Genomic DNA, 21,372 nt, shown 5'->3' with positions numbered 1-21,372 from the left:
ATATTTCCTTTACCACAGTCTCAAATTTTAATATTGATTTCCCCCCTCCTATTCTCTCCCTCCCCTCTCCTTCTAGTTCTAATCCCTTTCTCAAGCCCTTTCTAGACTCTCACTCTCGATGTCAGGCATTTTGCCGCTGTTGGGCATCAGAAAAGGTAGAGCAAACAGCGTCGGGGCGGCTGTGCTTAGACTCATAGAAAATAATGACAAACAACACAACCATGCAAAGGCCAAGGAAGGGCTCATGTACAGAGTGCCGTGTATCCTGGGCAATGACCTACCAGGCTTGAAAGATACACTGTAAATGCTACAATAATAAAATTGCTCTTCATATCAGTCGATCTACCTGCTTATCAGGTTTTACTTTATTGTTATTTTATTCCTAAAATCTTTATTTGTTCTTACAAAGCTCATTTGACTTATCCAGTTCAACTAGTTTGTCTTGAATGCTGATCACACATTAGGTGAACACTAGGATGTGGGGGTTGCAAAATTGAATTAGAAAGTCACCGGAGTAAAAAGCACATGGCATTGTAGATTAGAGAATTGAATTGCTTTTATATTTATTTGTTCATTTATGGGAGCACATTCATGTGCTTGCATGAAGTGGTCAGAGGATAATTTGTGGGGGATCAATTCTCTTCTTCCGCCATGTAATTCTAGGGGTGAAATTCAGGCTGTGGGTCTTGATGTCAAGAGTCCTTGTCATCTTACCAGTCTCGTGAGACAGAGCTCTGAATCAACATTATCATTCAAGTGGTAAGTTCCAGAAGTTTGGAGGATGTAGCACAGAAACAGCGAACATGAAAAACTTTTATTCCACTGGTGGATTTTCTGGGAGACGGATGATCAGTGAGATCACCAAGTGGAGGAGAGAGGTTTGTGTTAATGTTGAAAACAGTTAAGTAAGACTTCACAAGTAACAATGTTTATTCCAGATTATATTGGGTTAGGTACAATAAGATAGGACCTTATAAATATAAGTTGTATCTACTTAGCATTTCCCATTGGTGCTCTAAGGTTTTGGCTTGCCCTGACGATTTTGGCCACACTACTCAATCCTCTCTCTCTTTAGCCTTCTCTTACTTTACCCTGTGTCTCCATTTTCCTGACCCATGACCTTAGGTTTCCTTAAACTCCATTGACTTCTCAGCCACTTTTTATGTCCATAGACTCTATGAATTTGTACCATCCAACAAAAATCTGTTACTGAGATCTTTGAAAATTTAGTCAGTTTTTTTATGCAACCAAATATACATTGTTCTATTATTAATTTTGAATATCTTAATTATTTAAAACCTGTGGAAGTCACCAGTCAATTTCAGCTTTAATAATGTTTACTATTGAAAGTCCCCATGAATCACTCATGACTGTTGACTGCATATTATTCTAGGTATTCACTTCTTGCTATTTTTTTAACTTGTCCCCATAACATACCTCCAATGTTACACCAACCACTCCTACTAGAGAGACTGTATGTTAGCATTTCACTGCTGAATGTCCAATGTTTCAAATCAGAGTGACCCTCAAAAGATTAGCTGAGTCTTTGTGGCTCTCAACACTAGTTTGAACTATGAGAAATATAATAGCCAGTCATGGTATAGCATCTGTGGAATTCTAGCACTTGAAGGCCAACTTAGGAGAATCATGGATTATAAATTCCAGGCCAGCCTGGGTTATATTGCAAGTCTCTGAGAGGAGAGAAGAGAGAGAGAGATGACTGACCAAGTATGGGTTAAACACCAAACAAGATGGTGAATAGCAGAGATGTAATGGTTGGTGACCTATGGTCTATGTTTGACAGTTTATAACACTTAAATTATGGAGTTATAGCTATGAATTCCTCTGGGGCTTTTGTTGTTTAGTCTGCTGCAAATACACTGGACTAAAGAAAGTTGCATACAAATTCTGAGAAGCAAATTAAATACATTTTTTAGGGACTCTGCGTTTTCTGACCTTTTCCTTAAATTGTCTCTTTGATGGTAAGGGCATATTGGCTTCTGAGAAAAGGTATGTTCTTGGAACAACTGTATAAAACTAAAAATAGTGGTAACTGAACCTAAGAATGCCTAAGGCAGGAAAGTCAAACTGTAGATTCTGGTTACTATATTTAACAAAAACCACTTTCACAGGGCAGAGAACAAAATCCTAATCCAATTGGTCTAATTCAAAAAGCAGCTGTCTTTTATGATGCAGAGGTTGTTTCCCTTAAAGTACCATTTCATTTCATTAATTTTTTTTTTTTTTAGTTCTCAGAAATTCAGTTCAATTGGCTTTAAGTATTGGGCATTATTGCTGAATACCTAAATTTAGTTTTATAATCATGAAGTAAAAGTCATAACATACCATTGCAAACTGTGGTATAATCATCTGCACAGTTTTTTAAGAATCCAAGTTTCTTCTCTGTCTAAATGTCATTCTCGTCATAGGGTACTGGAAGCTTCAGGTGAGAAAGTTATTTAACCCCTGCAAACAACTAACGATCCATCTAAATCCAGTGGTGTGCTGCCTTGGGATTCACTATTTGGATATCAAGGAGACATAACTTATTTTATAATCCTCTTGGACAACATCTGTGCAGCCATTGTTGTAAAGATGAATGCCTGAAGGTATTTTTAAGATCTTACATCTAAACTCAGTCTTTTATTACAATAATTGACATTTGATAGGTGTCTGCTTTCAAATACCCATCTAACTCATCGGTTGACATATTTTAGCGGGGATGGCTGGCGAATTGGTGATTCTAGTTTGGTTTTTTAAGAGCTTCTGAGCCTACTCAAACAGGTTTGTGTGTGTGTGTGTGTGTGTGTGTGTGTGTGTGTGTGTGGTAACAAGTAGGTTCCAAAGGTTCATGGAAATGGAGCATGATATTTGACCTAGAATTTCAAAATTCTTGGCACATGCTTTTGGCGATGGACTTGTCATCTGTATGACTGACAGATGCACTTTTTAGTAACCCATCAGTCTTTATCCATGCTTTAATCTTCTCTCACATCTGCCCAGTGATTGGAGGTTACCTACTTTTGAAAATCATATATTATTTGTGTATTGGGTAGTGTTCTGAAGCTGATACTAAACACAATATCAATTAGCCTGAGCCACTGGTGCAGCCCGGTGAGAGACTCTGGGCTTCTGTGGGTTAATAAAGCACATTGAAGCTGAAAGCTCTGATAAAGTGTAGAGAATATTGTAAAGTAGCCAAAGTGGCAACTCATGGGGTTGTGGAAACTCTAAGTGTGCCATCATACCCAGAATGAGCTCATTAGGAAAAGTCTCCAAGTGCTGTGGCTATATTGTCAAAAAAATAATTGTTTCCTTGAGAAATTTCAGTGTTGATGGTAGAACATATTTTTAAAAAATGTTTTGTGGATTGTAGTGGGCTGTGGGCAGGCCTGTTTTTCTGTCCTGCCTGGCTCCCGCATGGCTAGCTTATGCCCCAAAATAACAACACACAAATTATATTAATTCAAACACTGCCTGGCCCATTAGTTCTAGCCTCTTCTTGGCTAATTCTCATATCTTGCTTAACTCATTTCTAATAATCTGTGTAGCACCACGAGGTGGTGGTTTACAGGGAAAGATTCAGCATGTCTGACCTGGCGCCTGGCTCCATTGCGTCTGACCTCACTTCCCTTCTTCCCAGCATTCTATTCTGTCTACTCCACCCACCTAAGGGCTGGCCTATCAAATGGCCAAGACAGTTTCTTTATTAACCAATGAAATCAACACAAAACAGAAGACCCTCCCACATCAGTGGATACTCTTTGCTCATGGAACACACCCATTAAAATATTCTTTCTCCTGTGATCTTAAATAAGTAGCAGTAATTCATCTGAGCAGACAGAATTCTTATCTGATGTTTACTTCATTCCTGAGAAAGAGGCAGATGACATACCCAGTTACCCCATATTTATTAAAATATTACCATAATTAGTTTATTGAATATCTGTTAATCGAATGCATAGAAGATATCAGAAAGATTCCCAAGGGAAATGGAGGGCCTGCTTTAAGAGGAGATGTGTGTAATGGAAGGTCATAAGCTGGTACCAGAATGCATATGGTAGAATTCACAGAAATATCTATACTGAGCCACATATTTTTGAAATATTGATATGGTTGAAGCAGAAATATTTCCCCTATATCTGCATATTTAAGGAATTTATGAAAATTTGGCATTGGGAAGAATTTAGCCTGGTGGAAGACACTGTCTTTAGTTCCCATCTCATCTACCATTTCATTCATTTTTGTCTGATGGCAATGCAGAAGACAGAAAGTGAGGCACTGCCAGAACTGACAGTTCCCTGCATGGGAGAGCTGGTAGAGACAGGAATAAGGAGAACTGAAGGATGACCCCAAACTCTTCACCCTCCGTGTTACATTTCTGACATTATGTTCCAATAAGTTGCTATATACTTTTGTATTATATCTTGTTTTGTGTTATGCAACAAAGAGAAATTATCCAGGTGATCTAATTTAACCACACAACCTTCTCTATAAAACTAGCTGTTTATGGCTAGGAGAAGGCCAATAATTCATATTTGTAGGATTGGAATTATTCACCATAACCATGTGAATACCTTGACATCACTGGTTGAAGATGGAGAGGCTAAACTGAGGAGTTTCCTGAAAGTTGGAAAAGACACCTGACCAACTTCCAGCAAGAAGACAGTGGTGACCTTGGTCCTCCAAATGCAAGAAACTGAGTACAGACTAATCTGAGTGTGATTGAAGTACGGTTCTCGCCTAAGCCCAACCTAGCCAGCATCTTGCTTCCAACATGCTGAACAGAGAAAGCTTGTCTGGAAGTCAGAGCTGAAGAACTGTATAAATAGGTGGTGTCACTTTAAGACACAAAGTAACCTCCACCAACTGTAGTAGAAAGAACTATCTAAGTAGGAAAATCACTGGTCAATTCCAGGTGACTACAAGCATGCAAGTATCTTTAAGGAGAATAGTGAAAATTTTTTTAAAAAATCAGATTTAAAAAGAAATGGGCGAATTTAGCTTATGGCTAGGCTTCTTGAGTAATTCATCCACTTACACGGGGGTCAAACAGCATTTAACAGATATATACCCCATGCTAGGCATTGGGTTTATATTGAAAACATTGATAAAACTGACCTAGATGCAGTGGCTGGTAGATAGTGAACAATCAACACATGTTGAATTCAGTTGAATTTTATTAAATATTTGTAAGAGGCCTCAGTCTTGTGTGTTAACATTTTTAAGCTATAAAGAGAATAAATACTATGTCTTCAGAGTCTCCCATCCCACGTGATCATAATCTGACTCAGTTTCTTATTCTCCTTGTGTGTTTCCTATGTACAAGCATTTACCTTATTTACTTCTGACACAAACATATCAATGATAATTGCTCCACAATTTGAATAATGTATAATGTGTGCTTAGAAGCTCGCAGACAGCATTTTCAGCACCCACCATTAAATTGATGGACTGGCATGACTGGCGCCTCCATCTGCAGGCCATTCTTCTACTTGAAATCCACAGCAGATGCTTGGCATGGACTGTGTCCACTGACTTCCACCGTGATCTACCAGCCAGGAACAGTGTTTGTCAGGAGACGGTCCTAACGTCACCCTTGACCTATTTACTTCTCATACTTTTTACCAGACCTGTCCTGGACATCTAGTTCAGTTTTGATGGATACATATATTTTTTTGTGACAGTGAGTGAATTCTAGAGATTCTAGACTACACATGCTTTCTGTTTTTGAGTCATAAATTTTCCTTTAAGCATTTTTTCCTAGCCAAATATAATAGTCATAGCCTTTTAAAATTCTTGGGGGGAAAGGGCGTGTTCATTGCTCCTAACTTGCGTGATCTGATTGCCATCCTCTTGCTGCTTTTAAATTGCTTTTGTATGAATGTTTTCATTAGATAGTTTTGAGATGAATGGGATTCCTTAAAAGGGCAAAAGGAAAATTTTCATTTCTAAATTTTTTCCTAGAATTATAGCTAGAAGAGGATATAATGGGATTTTTAAATATCAGCCACAATTTTGCTATTAAAATGCCATTATAAGTAGGTTTAAAAGTACTAATAATCAGCAATAAGTCTTAAAGTCTATGCAGACGCTTATAATTAATTGTAGTAATTAGATATAAAGATTTTAGAAATTGATAATACTATTAAATATTAATTAATTTTGAATATACATGTATATGTCTAGTTCTTATGGTAGTGGAGGTTTCATCATTCGTCATTAAGATACTTTTAAAAGAGCAACTTAAAAGGAAGGATTTCTTTTGACTCAGTTTTGGTGGTCTCTGCCAATGCTAAGTTTACTTCATTGTTTGGGGGCCCGGGTTAGGGAGAATATTACCACAGGGAATGCATGTAGTGCTTGCCTTAAAGCAGAAAGGAAGGAGAGAAGGAGACAGCTAGGCATCCGTTACATCCTTCAGGGTACACTTTCAATATTTCAATAGCCTAACTTCCTCCTGCTAACTCCTGCCCCCTAATGGTGCCACCACCTCCCAAGACTACCATAGACCAACAATCGGTTTTTAGTTCAGGGACCTCTGGGTACACTGAAGATCCAAACTATTATAAATAACCTTACACTCATTACAGAGAACTATCAAGAAAAAAAGAAAGGCTTTCTAGGAACACGTTTACAGCTTTTTCTCTTTATCTACCTCTCCAGGAAAGCTTCCCCAGTTAGTCCGAGAAAAGTGTGGATGTCTTTCTTTGTCCCTGTGTCCTAAGTCCTACCTTTCATTGGATTTCCCATTTTATGTTCCCTGTGAGTTTTCAAAAGCTGAAAAGATCACATTATGTCTGATGAAGTAGTGTTTTCTGTCTATGCTCACTAATTCCCAAGGAAATTTGTACTCATCAAAGAGGTTCTTTCTAACTCACAGCAGTATCAACAGTAACCAGTACCTAAACACCTGGCTCTAATAACTATATGCTGACAGATGAACTTGCTGATCAGATATGATGACTTTGTAATAAACAGAAAGAAAAAGTGTTAAAAACTAGGAATAAAAAGCACTAAGATATGTACTTTACTTTCTCTTTTTAAGGATGGTAAAAAAAAGGTAATTAATTTGTATTATTTATAATTAATTTAGTTTATTTATTCTTCCACTCACCCATCATTCCACCCATATAATCATCCATCAATTGACAAAGAATGCATTTAATACCAATTATGTGTAGACACTTTTTTCTTTTTACTTATGGGCAATATGACTTTATAAAGCAGAACCTTCCTGAAACATGATTTAGTTTTGTGAAGTAATAGCAGTGATCCTCCTCTATTTAATGCATAAAATCTGAATGGCATACTTCCTGTAAAGTAACTTAAAAATTGTGAGGTGTTCTATAACACTGAGATGTTGTCATTACAAACAACATAATTATCATGAGAAATGATTATATTTATGGAAGAATATTCATCCCCCAAATTCTTAAGAAATCTTAAGGGCTGAAGTCATACTTCTATGTACTATTCTCAAAGCTCTCTTTTTAAAAATAACTGCTTAGGGAATGTGATTTAACATAAACCTATGTTTTCTCAAATTAACACAAGTCAAATTATCTAAATATTTTACTATCATTAATCATTTGAACAACTCTTTGGTTATTATCTTGTTCCCACTGTCAATCCAGGTTCAATTTTCTCTAAGCTGACAAAGCCGAACTCTTGTCTCGACCTGTGAGTATTATGTTATACGAAGAGGAGTGTGTGCTGCCAACTGGATGTGCTAGAAACAACCATTCTCTTTTGAGGCTCAGTACGTCAAGTGGTGTCTGCATCCAACTCATAGAGACATATAAGAACCAGCATCTTTTATGTATAGGAACTGTCTGTGTTATTTTATTTTCACATCTCATCTTTGGAAAGGATCAGTTACCTGGAAAAAGTAACCATGGTTTCAAAAATCTGGGAAATTCTTCCAAGCCTGTCAAGCCTAAGCCCGAAGCAATCCCATCTTTGACATCAGACAGCTATGGATGTCCCAGCATGTCTACCTCAGTTGTGATCAGCAGGAGGGATTTGGACCATTCATACCACATGTTGCAGAAGCGTGCATTCCAGATGGCAGTGAGTCTTTCTCATGTCATACCGTTAAAGCTCAGACCGAACCACATAAAGATGGTAAGAATCCAAATGAGATTTTCATTTATACCAAGGAAAATATGTTAGCTCGGTATGATAAAAATCAGATGTGATCTTTTTTTTTTCCTGTCCACACAATTAGAGTTTCCATTGACATACATGACGGAGAAGATTTGACCAGATAATGGTTATGGAGAAGACTTGCATTGTTGGAGCTGCCAAGAAGATTACACACGAAGCGTCTTATTCTGAGCCTGCTCCAGGCATTTCTTGTGCACTCTAGAAGAGCTACAAGCAAGGAGTAATATACGAGTTCAATACTCACATCACCGATGTTTAGACTTTCAATTTGCTGAAGTCTGCTCCTGTGACCTACAAGAAATCCAAAAGTAACCCTCGTCAGTTTATTAACAGGGCTGCCTGCAAGAACTAGACAAAATTATCCGACTGGCCTACCAGCACTATTTCCTTTTATGTAGAACCCTGTACACTAATACAACCTAAAGCCATGTCTAAACATAGAAGAGGGTTCTTACCATTGTTGCCTTGTCTATCTTAACTGGCATAATTTCAATGAGGGTTTGGAAATTTTCTTCTAAACAAAAAAAAAAAAAACATCATTTTCTTTACAGTCGATTATTCCATTTTTTCACCACTGCCTCCATGTTTTTCACTATCTGTTCATGTCCCTTCAGTCTTGAACTCAATCTAATTTCTGTAATGAGCCTTCAAATTCTCTATAATGCCTTTATTTTGCTTCTAGGGCACCTTATATACCTTTCAGGCTACTGAATCTCTGGAAGCAAAGACGATTCTGGGAGGTACAGTGATTACAGGAGAGGGTATGATCATGTACCCCGACTACTAGTGATGTGTGAAGAAGGAAGCCATTGCACAGGAAAGCACCTTTTCCTGTGCTCCTGGTGATGTGGGAGAAAAGAGTTCAGAGAGCACATCAACAACGAGTTCTACCCCTAATGTCGTTACCCCTGAATGAGAAAGGCTGATTTAACTGGCAAAGAAGCAATTGCATGAGGGATCCTCTTGAAGAGCAGCCTTTTAAGAAGTTTCTTGTCCATCGCCACTAGGTGGCATGAAGAGCCCATTGAGCTTGGTTGTCCTGCACCAAACAGGAGCCAAGGCAGAATAATGGGTAAACTGCCCCTGGGGAGGTGGAATAGAGAAGAGAAGCAGGGGGGCTGGGTAGGAGGGGGCAGGAAGTAGAAGTGTTTACAAGTAAGGGATTATGGAAAGTGACTTTAGTAGCTTTCCTTAGAGACCAGTTCCCCTCTCTCTTCCAGGTGCGTCTCTTCACACCTTTTGCCTCTCTTTTAATCTATACCAACCCCGCTTTCTCTTTCTGAACTTGCCTCAGTGACCAGTTTTCTCTTCAGAAGTATCATCACCCCTCCTCAGTACCTACTCTCTTAGCCCATGACGTGCTTAATAAGTTCCTGACTATTCTAGAATGCAAGCTTCCCCAGTGCTGAAATAAATGCCCAGGAATCCATCCCATCTAATTACCACTGCTGAGCACAGTACATCCACATCCCTCCCTCCTTGAGTTGGAAGACTATGGAAAAGTGGACTGATATCAAAAGGGTATTCCGTTAGCTTCAGCTTCTTGAAAGAACATGCCTGTCAGTGTTTGAACATTTTCCATTTGGCCTGTCAACACAGGTTGCCCGAGCTGGGCAACGTTGGTGGAAACCAACCTGGAAAACCCCCTGCAGGGTACCGGTTTGCCTTTCCCCAAAGAAAGGTCTGGGTATGAAAGGAAAGCCTTGCTGTTCTTACTGAGAGTCACATTCTTTGGAGACATTGGTTTTTCTACTGGCTTGCAGATCTGAGACTTAACAGCCCAAAAAGACACTCCGAAAACTTTATTTTCCCAGTAAACATTATCTACTCCCAGGACAAGTTCTGCTCTATAAGACTGTCATTAATCAGCAATGTCCTTCCAGAAGAAGCTTATGAGTAACCATGTGAAGGAACTTTCTAATACATTAACATGTGCTTCTTTCAATCCAAAGCTGGTTTCTGGTTCCTCCTCAGGGGTTGTTGATGCCTGGACAGAGCCTGTAGGTCTTGCTCTCTACAGAGCCGCTGTTCTCTACCAAGATGAGTCAGTATCCCCGTGACTGAAGTTGCAGGTCCATCCACACCCAAGAAAAGAAAAGTAGACAGCATTCCCCCTGCTACTTTAAAGAGAATTTAGGTTCCTTTTGGAAAAGGTCGTGACAGGAAGCAGAAATACAAATAATCACAAGTATTTAGCACAGGTTGCAACTCTATTTCAAGGAGAGGAGCCTTGACCCCAGGGTTGCTATGGTAGCAATGATAAAAGCCAACCTTCATTGAGGCTATAGTTGTTATCCATGGTTCTTAATTTTCCCAGTGGCTTCATGAATTGTCTTGTGTTACCTCCATTTTATAGCTGAAACAACCATAGCCCAAAACTGTTAAACAAGTTGCCTAAAATGATATAGCTTCTGAGTGACTGAGCGAGGACTTACTTGCAAAAAAGGGAGACCAGGTTACAAGCCCAGAACATTCTTTCTATCATAACATTACACAAGTTCTGATTTTCTAATCTCTATATAAACTATTGTTCAGGCACAAATGAAACCAACTTATTACTTCAGCGCCTTATCTTTAGGGACCTTCCATTTGAAAACTTATAGATTTGGAAAACAATTTTGAATTGGAAAGAAAAAAATAACTTGAACAGCTAAATAGACCCTAATCAAGGCTCTAAGGCAGAGCTGGCCCTTAGTATTGATATATTTCCTATAACTACCTACGTATTATGTGTGTCTATTGTTACTGCAACAAATACCTTATCCATTGTCGTTGCAAATACAGTTTCCAAACCCAAAGAATTCAAATTTCCTGTCATTGACATCAACATTTAGAGTAGGAATGAAACAGGAAAAAGGGCCCATCTTAATAGACTCTAGAATCATCATAGCTTTGCACATAGCTCAGTGTGCCAAAGAAACAGATCCAGAGGATCATCACACTATACCCCATAAAATATGTAATTATTTGTTCCTAATTTCAAAAGGCATATCAAACTTTGTTTAACTGCTATTTGAGATGAAAACGTAAGATGATATGTAAAAGGGAAGATGGAGTTTGGTTCAAATTAGTTAATATATTTTGAAAACAAAAATTATAATATTTTTACTTTTAAAAGAAAACAAGACGCCTGAAACGAAGGTCCTGGATCACACACCCATGACTAGGTAGAAAAGATGTTTCCCGAACACAGAACTCCATCCCACAGGGTTGGAGATGGGAGCGGGAAGGATCACACAAAGTAGGTACATGTGTGAGGGAGGGCCAGCAGGGAATGGTGTTTCTGCAAAATTTCAAAATATCTCATTTTATCAGAACAGTAAACAAAAACAGTATTAAGTATGACTCATATATTAGGAGTCAGTGGCATAAAAATTGTTGTTGTTGTTGTTACTGTTATGGCTTGGTCTAGGTCTGTCTTGTAAATACCCAGGGATTTTTTAAGTTATGAGTTGGAGCCCCACAAGATGGCTCCACAGAGGAAGAACCTTGCTATCTGAGCCTGATGACATTGAATACAATCTCTGACGCTCACCTGGCAGAATGGGAGAAGTTACTCCTACAGATCATTTGCTGACTTGAATGAATGTGTGCATATGTAGTCTGCTTGCATGTACATGCGTGTAAACACACACAAATAAATAAATACACGAAAACATGAAGAGTTATAAATGGCTTTAAAGCCTATGACACGAACCCATGGTAACTTTCCCTTTGTTACATCAAAAATAATCTCCTTTCCATAGAACTGATGGTTTTAGTACTTTATCTGTTATAAGATACAAAGCAAAAAGAGAATGAGGGAGAAAAAGAGAAGCCTGGGGCTAGACAGCAAGGCAGCCGCCAGCCAGCCATACATGCAGTAGGACATAAAGAATGAAAGGTAAAAAGCCCTAAGGCAAAACACAGACTGAGAGAAATGTTAATTTAAGTTTTAAGAGCTAACGAAACAAGCATAAGATAAGGCTGAGCACTCATAACTAATAATAAGTCATGATTTCGGAACTGGTTGGTGGCCCAAAAGAAAAAGCCTGTTGCACTGCCCTATGCCAGAAGACTCACTACTGAAGGTAAGAGAAAGGTGGCAGCACATTGTGAGGATTTAAATCTTCAATGCCTTCCCTGCCACCCAGCACTCATGTGTTGAAGACATGGTCCTCAAGTAGTAGTGAGCTCTGAGAATGGACTAAATCCACTAGAATTCATATGTGAGTAGTGGTGGAAACCAAGATGGGGGGGACTAATTTGAATGAATAGATGAAAGAAGGCAAACGCCATATTCTGTCCCCAGCCTTTTCCTCTCTCTCCTGTTCTCTACTTCCTAGAGGCAAGCAATGAACAGCTTTGTCCACCATGTGCCCCCTTTAGGATGCTCTGCATCACCATCAGCCCAGATGGAGTGGAACCAAGTGACTAAAACCCTAGAAGGGTGACCAAAAGAACCCATTCCTCCTTGAGCGTGATTTCTCGAGAGTTGACAGATGCAGATCTCAAGGAACTCTGGATTTATCAAAGAGGTAGCCACAAAACCAATAAATTATATCTGGAATGCTACACAAGGATTCTGGGGCCAGGAAAGATGGGATGCTCATGTTCAGGGGAAGCAAGGGGTTCTCCAGCAGAAAAGAGGCAGGAAGGGAGAGAAGGGTCTGGTGATTTGGAAGGGACATACAGCAGCTAAACTCTCTATGTTTAGTCAGACTTGAAGAGCGACCCTATTCTGATTTCAGTGAGCTTGGGCGAGTTACTATCTTCTGTGCATCCTTCCTGCAGGAGTAAGAACAGACAGCTCTTCCCCACTTGGGTTGCTTTGAGGATTTTCATGAGATCATGCATGGAAAATAGTAGCTCGGTGCCAGCCAAGAGTTAGCTGCCTTTACTAAATGCTAGTCAAAACTAAAGAAAAAGGTGGGTTGGAGGATGCTTTTATCTGTAGATGCTTCCATCTCTTCAGAGTCCTGGGTTTGGTAGAAGCAGTGAAGTGCCAAGATATCATTTGTTGGAAACATCAAGTAATGAAAGCAGCGATAAATCAGTAACAGTTACCAAGGCACGAAAGACTTTGATGTGCTAAGTAACTGAAATGAATTATCCCTAAGTCTTACACATGCTCAATGATTTCATCTGTAGTTTCACAGTTTCAGTAACAAAGATTGAAAATCAGTCAAAAAACAGGAACAAAAACAATGCAAACCATCAGAAAAACCCAAAATCTAACTATGGGACAGTAATTAGGATGAGGCTCCTCCCATTCCAAAATGTAGGGATTTTTGCTAAAAATACACTCCCTTACTGTGACCACACATTGTCTCTCTCAGACCACCCAAAGACTTTCCTGGGTTTTCGTCCTTTCTTCTTTACACAAGCTTGTGTGTGTATGCTTGAGCCTGGGTCGGGGTATTGAGACCAAGAGTGGGAGTCTCCCTCAACCATTTCCCATCTTTATTCTTTGAGGCAGGGTCTCACAGCTGAATACAGAGTTTAAAGATAGGGTTAGTCTAGGGAACTAGTTTGCCCAGGCAGCCACTGTCTTTGTCACTTGAGGCTGGAATTCCAGGCAGCCCCGCACACTCACTGGGCATTGACAGGGCTTGTGGGAATCGCTCCTCGGGTTCTGCAGCAAGTCCTTAATCCATTGGACCACTCCTCTACCCCAAGGCCCTTTCTTCTGTCGACATCAATAAAGTACTACTTATAATCATCCTTGACCTCACTGAGAATCTGGACACACTCCCCTGTTGTCTGTCAAACGACCGTACCACCCTGTGGGAATACTCTTAGGCCTTGGATTTTCTAATGAAAGTCAATGATCAGATATAAAACTACTGACAGTTGTCTGTGCAATACTAACTAACATCATTGTATAATGCAGTAATTGTTTTAGTGACAGAAGCCTTGGGGCCCAGGCAAACCATAGCAACTGCAAAACATTAAGTCACATAAATAGATTTTATCTTTCAAATGGCCAACAGGAAGACAAATGCTAATTGGGCTATTAAAATTCAGAGCAACAAGAAGGGTATTCTTAATCTTCAAATTAATACAATGAAGTCACTACTTTCTTCACAAAGTATCCTATGATTCCATCGAAGTCTTTAAGGAAGACTTTAATGACTTTAAGGAAGAACATATGGATTACAAGGATTTAATACTTTGTATTTCTATTATGAGAAAATTTTATTCATTTAAGAATATTAGTGACAAATAAGGTCTCACTTATAGAAACTGCCATGACTAATTAACTCTTATTTTTCTCTGATTCAGGCACACAAGTATGCTTTTACCATCCATTAAATGGTGGCAGGAAGAATTAACTTGCAAGCAGGGTCTAGATCTGCTATGGTTGTTGTTTTCTTCACTTGAGTAGTAAGTTATCCAAGTAGGCAGAGACATGCAGAGGTTTCTTCATTGGCATTAAAGCCTTCTTCCCCTTCCTTGCCTTGTACTTCTTTGTTCTTTTTCAGTATATAGCATTGAACGCAGGGTCTTGGGAATGCCATCCAAGAGTGCTACCTCGGAACTGTAACCCCATTCATCTCTTTACTTTTTAAGTTGTGAGACAGCATCTAAGTTGCCCAAGTGGGCCTTGAACTCACTCTAGCGCTTGAACTTGCAATCTTTCTTCCTCAGTCACATAGGTAGTTTTGATGGCTTACCTGACAACGGGCCTTCGTTCCCCTGTTTTTCTTTGAACCCCTGTTCCTACTTACTTTCTTTACTTTCTTACTACTTACTTTGCCCCCAAAGTCCCTCCTAGTTTTCACAGTAGTCTTCAATGCCCCTGCCTAAATATTTCTAAAGTAAAAGATATGGACAAGTCTCATGGTAGGCTCACTCTTGCTTTGGCTTCCCCAGGAAGGTGATGCTCTCAGCACAAATTTAATGGGGGTGGTAGTAAATTTCTCACAAATTATCTTCACACACAATTTTTCCATCTTAGCTCCCAATAGCCCCAGATATCATACCAAACTCCAACCTTAGCAAACTCCGTGTTCATCAGATTTTCAATGCCCATCTATATTCCTGTCTTTACCTATGTTGGGACACCTACCACACACCCACATGGTCTAGGCTGGTAGAACTGATCTGTCAGTGAGGACTCAACAGAAACTCTCTCCTCTAGCAAAAATGCTCCTGACAACTCATTCCCCCATCTGACTTAATTATCGCTTCTTTCTGTTGCTCCTTAAGAATCTTTCCAAAATTTGTATTTGTAGTATTGTATTGTGTTTCTTTCTTTACCCACCTGTCATCTCTGTGAAGAAAGAAAGTCGTCTCTTCTAGCCTTGCATCATCTGTGTGTCACACGGTGCCCTAGAAATTGTAGAAGGCATTCTTTTTTTTCTCAGATGAATAACTGAGTGAGGTAGAAGTTCTTTCTGGAAAGAGACCTACATTCGAGTCTGAAATATGAGCCTCTTGGCGAGGTTACCTTCTGAATGTACAGACTGTGGATTGATTGTTCACTACCTGCTATTTATTATAACCACTGATCCATCCACATACAACACGATTATAAAATATCAATGAATTAGCCATTCAATAATTCCTGGGGCTCTGTTGACACAGCTGGTCTTGGTTGATGTTACTGATTTTGTGCCAGCCGTTTGCACACCGTCAAAACAGTGATCGCAACAACTCTGCACGAATGGCTCCAAGTTTAATTGTGAAAACAGGATCTCCCTGAGTTACACTTGAGGGCAACCCGAGACTGCATCTGGGAAACGTAGGAGAAAAACGACCCAGTTCTACTCCAGTTTCATTCCAGAGAAGTGCCCCCTGTCAGAAAGTGGGAGTACCCTGGTTCTTTCCTGGTGGTTTTACACACAAGCCTTCCCTTCCTCCCCATGGGGTACTCTGCACTCCCATGGAGGCAAATCAAAGGGGCAGAGGTCTACCTTCTCTGAGGCAGGAATGCCAAGGGAGGAAAGACAAGAACTAGAAACTGGGGAGAGTTATAGCCTTGGGTCCCAGAGGAACAATATACTCCCCACTGCCCGAGTCTCTCTCCTGTTTCTATTTTCATAGCCTCGCAGTTTCAGTTCACTGGTAGCTCTGGGAACCAGGGCCAAATGCAAAGGTATGACTTGGGAAAGGACTGAGGAAAGGGACTGCTTGAGCTCACTGGTTTCACCCAAGTGACAACTTCGCTCACCTCCCAAGTCCAGATTACTCCAGGTATCATCCCACAGGCCCACCCTACCTGGCCATCTTTAAGCCTGCGTGCCAGCAGGAACCTGGGATTAGCCAATGTCACCTCATCAAAGAGCAAAGAAAGAGGCTGGCAGCAGGCACTGAACAGAAGGAAATCCAACCAGGGTTCCTACCTGAAACCAAAGGCCTGTTTTCCAGAGCACAGTGGACATGGGGACAGAGACTTTGCTCTTTGAGGCGGCTTTGAAGCCACCCTTTGGTAAACATGTTTCTTGTCCAAGCTCTCTGCACACAAACTGCAACTGCCACCCACAATTCTCCCTCTACCACCCAGTAGAAACCCCCAGTGGGTGACTTTCCCTCCCACCAAACATGGAGAGGAGGCCCCGTGGGGATGCCCATGACCTCCCAGTATTGGGCCGCGGGGACTGCAGGGCTGTTTTCCCATCACCGCAGAGCTGTGTTGGAAGGGTCTGCACTGAGTTTGAACTGGGCATATTTGAAAAGTCTTTTTTTTTCCTTCAAATAAAATATTTATGGCAGGAAATCAGGTTAGACATTCCTGAAACTAGCAAGGGTTTAGGAACACACTGTCCTGCTTTCGCCTGACATGTAACACAGTCAACTTTTGAAGGAAGACTCTTTACATTTAACCTGAGCCCTTGGAGGAATGCAAACACCCATCTGGAGCCAGGCCTGTGGTAAAGGATTACCATATGCGAGCCACACAAGGAAATTCCTCTTGGAAGCCAGAATTTATACTGCCCAGTGAGCTATGAATAGAAAGTTTGTGCCTGGTTATGAATATGGATAAAATACATCACTCGTGGTCCGGGGAATGGCAAGCCAAATTGAAAACACATATTTTGGATCACAGACTATTTTCAAAAATATATTTCAAAGAAAATAAACAGACTGTGTGTTCATTTACTGCTTGAAGTACTTTTGCACGGCAGGGAGACATGAACAGTCTTTCTCTGCAAATCGTTTGCTCTTCCTCATACTCCTTAGGCCAGAGGCAGACCCCCTGGGAAAGAGCATGGTCTCTTAGAGTGCAGCCTAAGTGGTTTCACTGGCAAGTATCCCACCCTCTTCCTGTGAAAGACAAGGACCGGAGTCGTTGAGTAGGTTCAGAGAGGACCTTGTGGCTTGGGAAGATCTGCTCTGCTCATTCCTCTTAGGCTGTGTTTGCTTCCCCGTCAACCCAAAAACAATTCTGCTGGCTTCTGCATTTTATGCTTTTGATCTTTTTCCTTGCTAGGTAATTCACAAACATCGTAGCTACATCTACACTGTTAAACATCAAGTTGAAAACTGGAGGTCTTCCATCTTGTCTCATTCCGAGGTCTGCCTGCCACAGAGGGAGATGTGAGTTTGCACCCATTCTGTTTGATAGTCCTTCCCGCCTCATTTATGAGCTCGGATCTCCTTGGTTATTGTTGTGTCCCAAGAACTTATTCACCCACATACTTCCCAAATGTTTCCTTTCTAGGCTGGATAGTTTGTCACTCTGTCACTGTCTCTCTCTCCTTCATGTCAACTAAACTTACCTGTTGACCTCATTGCCAGGAGTCACTGAACATCAGTAAAAATGGCTCATTGATTTGACACACAACAAAGTCCATGTCATAGGGACACTCAGATTTTGTCTGCTCTCCTACTCACTCTTCATTCTGAGAGACTTTCCATGTAGCATTTAACTCAAGCAACAGAAGCAAAAACACACTGTGATAGTGGATTGGCTCCTGCACGAATGTGTGACCTAAACAAGAATCCAAAATTTAACCAGAACTCTGTGCCATCATCTCATATAAGATGCACGGATTTATGTCTGGTTTGTCCTTAGGAATTCTATAAAGGAAACCCGCTGAGTGTCCCCATCTGAACTGAGGGGTCAGAAAGTGAGAGATGTGTAGCGGTGACAAGGTGGCTTTGACTGCCCAGGTCTTAGATTTGGCTCACACACATCTTCTCTATCCATTGTTCTCTGGCTTCGATGATCTCTGCCCATGACCCATCCTGGACACCAAACATTTGGGGTTTAGTACTTTAATCCCAGGATTAAAGGAATCTGCCTTGTTGGGGCCAAACTCTAGCTCAGCCACAACAGAAGGTATCAAGGAATGACCAGAATTCTGAGAATAACTGGACAGAGTGAAATAATACATGGCAACTCTGAATAAAAGTTTGCCCATGACCCTACATGATCTATATATCAGCTTCCTGTCACTTCTATAATTATAGCACCACACATTGTATTGCCAATTGTTAATTATTATGAATTAACATGTATAACATACATTTTTACACATGCATATATGTACATGCCCAACTAGAAAGATCCTTACATTGTTTTATAAATGAATTGTTGCATATGTTAACCGTGCTATTGTATAGTAGAGTGAACTCTAATTTGCATAAGCATTAGCTGTCTTTCTGCACATCAGATGTCCCTTTGTTGACTTGTGTCGGGTCTCATGCTTTCCAGATAGCCTCCTGTACACAGACATTGCCTTCTAGTTCCTTTTGTGTCTTATGTGGCTAGCAGGTATACATAGAGACCACTTGAAAGTAGTCACACCAATGCTAAGTGTGAGGTGTCGTGAGGACTACTGGCAAGTTTGAAGTGGGAGACGTGTCCCCTGTAGTTGTGGCACAGCACTGCCCAAGGGGCTATCTGTTTATTTCCCGTCTCCCTACTAGAAAGTAAGATTGATTGGAACAGAAGTTTGTTACTGCCAAATCCCGAATTCCGGGAACAGCATCTTTCATGTAGTAGACACTTAATAAATATTTGTTGAATGAATGACCCTTAAAGATTAAAAAAGGGGAAGGAAGAGGGTAAAAAAAAAACTTTGAATAGGAAGTAATTTATTCATTTATCCTCGCATATCCGTGTTTGGTCTGCTGCAAACAGAGCGCTTTTCTTTCTGCTGGCCCCGATCTACTCTTTCTTGCCATTAGTCTGTGACTGCTACCCAGACTTTAATGAATGGTTGACCTACTTGGTACAATATTATTTTTTTGATAATGTGGTATTTTTGGAAGTCTTACATACCTGATAATATTTCTTATCCCTGACACTGATGTGGTAACTAAAAAAATACACCCCAAATATATGCTCTTGTTGCTGAGGAATTTGCCAGTGTTTGAATAGGAAGCAAAGGAGGATGTTTTGATAGATTTAGGAGAGACAGCAAAATAAACCATCCCTGCTCGTCTCTGCTCTGCCATCTTCTCATAGTTGTTATGAGAACTATGCACATGTGTACGTATGTACACATCCTATTCAGTGTGTATAAATAGGCACATAACCATGGAAAACTATGCCATGTGCCTTGGCTTATGAAGGTTAATGTTTCCACCAAACTTACAGGAAAATTAATTAAAGGGTAAGCATCTTCCAGATTGCCTCAGGGTTCCATGGAAAATAACCCCTATATGAAAAATGGCTTTACTCTGAATTCAGGTCAGTCTTCCATGAGCTTTGTCTTCACGGGAGAGGGAAACCAGGCAAGTGGTATTCTATGGATGGTTTTCATTTCTGGTTTACTGTTACTTCTACCTGAAAGAACATTTTGTGAGAAATGTTTTCAAAAAGTTTGCAAATGCTACTCACTTTGTAGCAGTTCCAGAAAAGTCATGGATACATTCAAGATCAGAATGAAAATCCAAACAGCCTTGTTAAACACCATTGTTCTCCACTGTTGCTTGAGGAAGCTCTTGAAAGTTGGAGCCCTGCTAGTCTGAGGAAGGAAAACTCAGTAGGCAGTCATTGTCATCTAAATTCACCATTTCCCTTGCTCTACAGCTGATGCATAGGTGCTCTATATCACCAGTAAATATGATTTTGATATTTTTATTGTTCAATAATTCTATATATTATATAGAATTTATGCAGATAGTCCATCTTCCATTCAGCCCTCTTCAACTTTTCTTCCACAATCATTTTCTCCCACCTTCAGATGTGCTTTTGGTTTTGATTTTTTTTTGCAATACTCAGCGAGTCCACTTTGCACTGCCTGTTTGCACATGAATGTAGGGCCACCTCCTGAATCATGGATAGCCCTTCAGATACCACATCCTTGGAGAAAGCTGGCTCCACCACTCCCAGAAGCCATCGGTTGCCAATAGTTTCTCTGCCAGAGGTGGAGATTTTCTTCACCTCCTCTCTCCCTGCTAGGATTCTGTCTGGTGTTGATCTTGTATGTATTTTGTGCTTGTTGACACAAGTACTATAAGTTCACATGTACACATGCCCTGTTGTGTCCTGAAAAACAGTGTCGTGTGGTCAATCATCACCTCTGGAAATGATCCCTAAGCCTTGAGGGTTTGGGGAGTGATTGTGATATAGATGTCCAATATAAGGCTGAGCACTCTTCAATCTCTTGTTCTCTGCATGTGGGCCAGTTGTGGGTCTCTGCACTAAGCATCATTATGCTAACCAAAGAAATAAATACTCAAAGCAGTTCCATTATAATCAAGAGCCAGCCAACTATACACACTCTCTGCATTCTTGTTTACTGCAGTGTTGAAGTTTTAGCTAGAACAGTAAGGTAAGTGAAGAAGATACGAGCGATACAAATAGAAAAAGGAGACAATAAAACATCCCTATTTGAAAATGCTTTTTTATAGCATAAATTGCCTCGGCTGTGGCAGTGAATACTAGTCACCATGTGGCTTGATCGATGTCTTTTCACATCAAAAGGTATCAATATTTTATCAGTTATGAGAAGTTTTAAATGCTATGTGGACAGTGTATTTAGAAAGAAAATAGAACTTTCTTTTAAAAAGATAGAACTTAAAATATCCAGTCCAAAATGTGTATCATGGAGGAAACACAGAGTACAGGACTCTGACATGGGAACTTGATCATTTCATGAACTATACTTTTTAGTTACAGAAGAAATGACCACTTGCCAGATAACTCAGACCATCTAAGCCCAATCATTGAACTAACCATATTGTAGCCATCCCTCTCCTGTCGGGAGCATAGATATCCCGGAAGGAGGCACTCATGCCCCTCCATTCAGCTATCATACAATCGAG

The sequence above is a fragment of the Microtus pennsylvanicus genome, chromosome 1, assembly GCF_037038515.1.
Source record: "Microtus pennsylvanicus isolate mMicPen1 chromosome 1, mMicPen1.hap1, whole genome shotgun sequence".
NCBI lineage: Eukaryota > Metazoa > Chordata > Mammalia > Rodentia > Cricetidae > Microtus > Microtus pennsylvanicus.
This window is presented reverse-complemented; position numbering follows the sequence as displayed.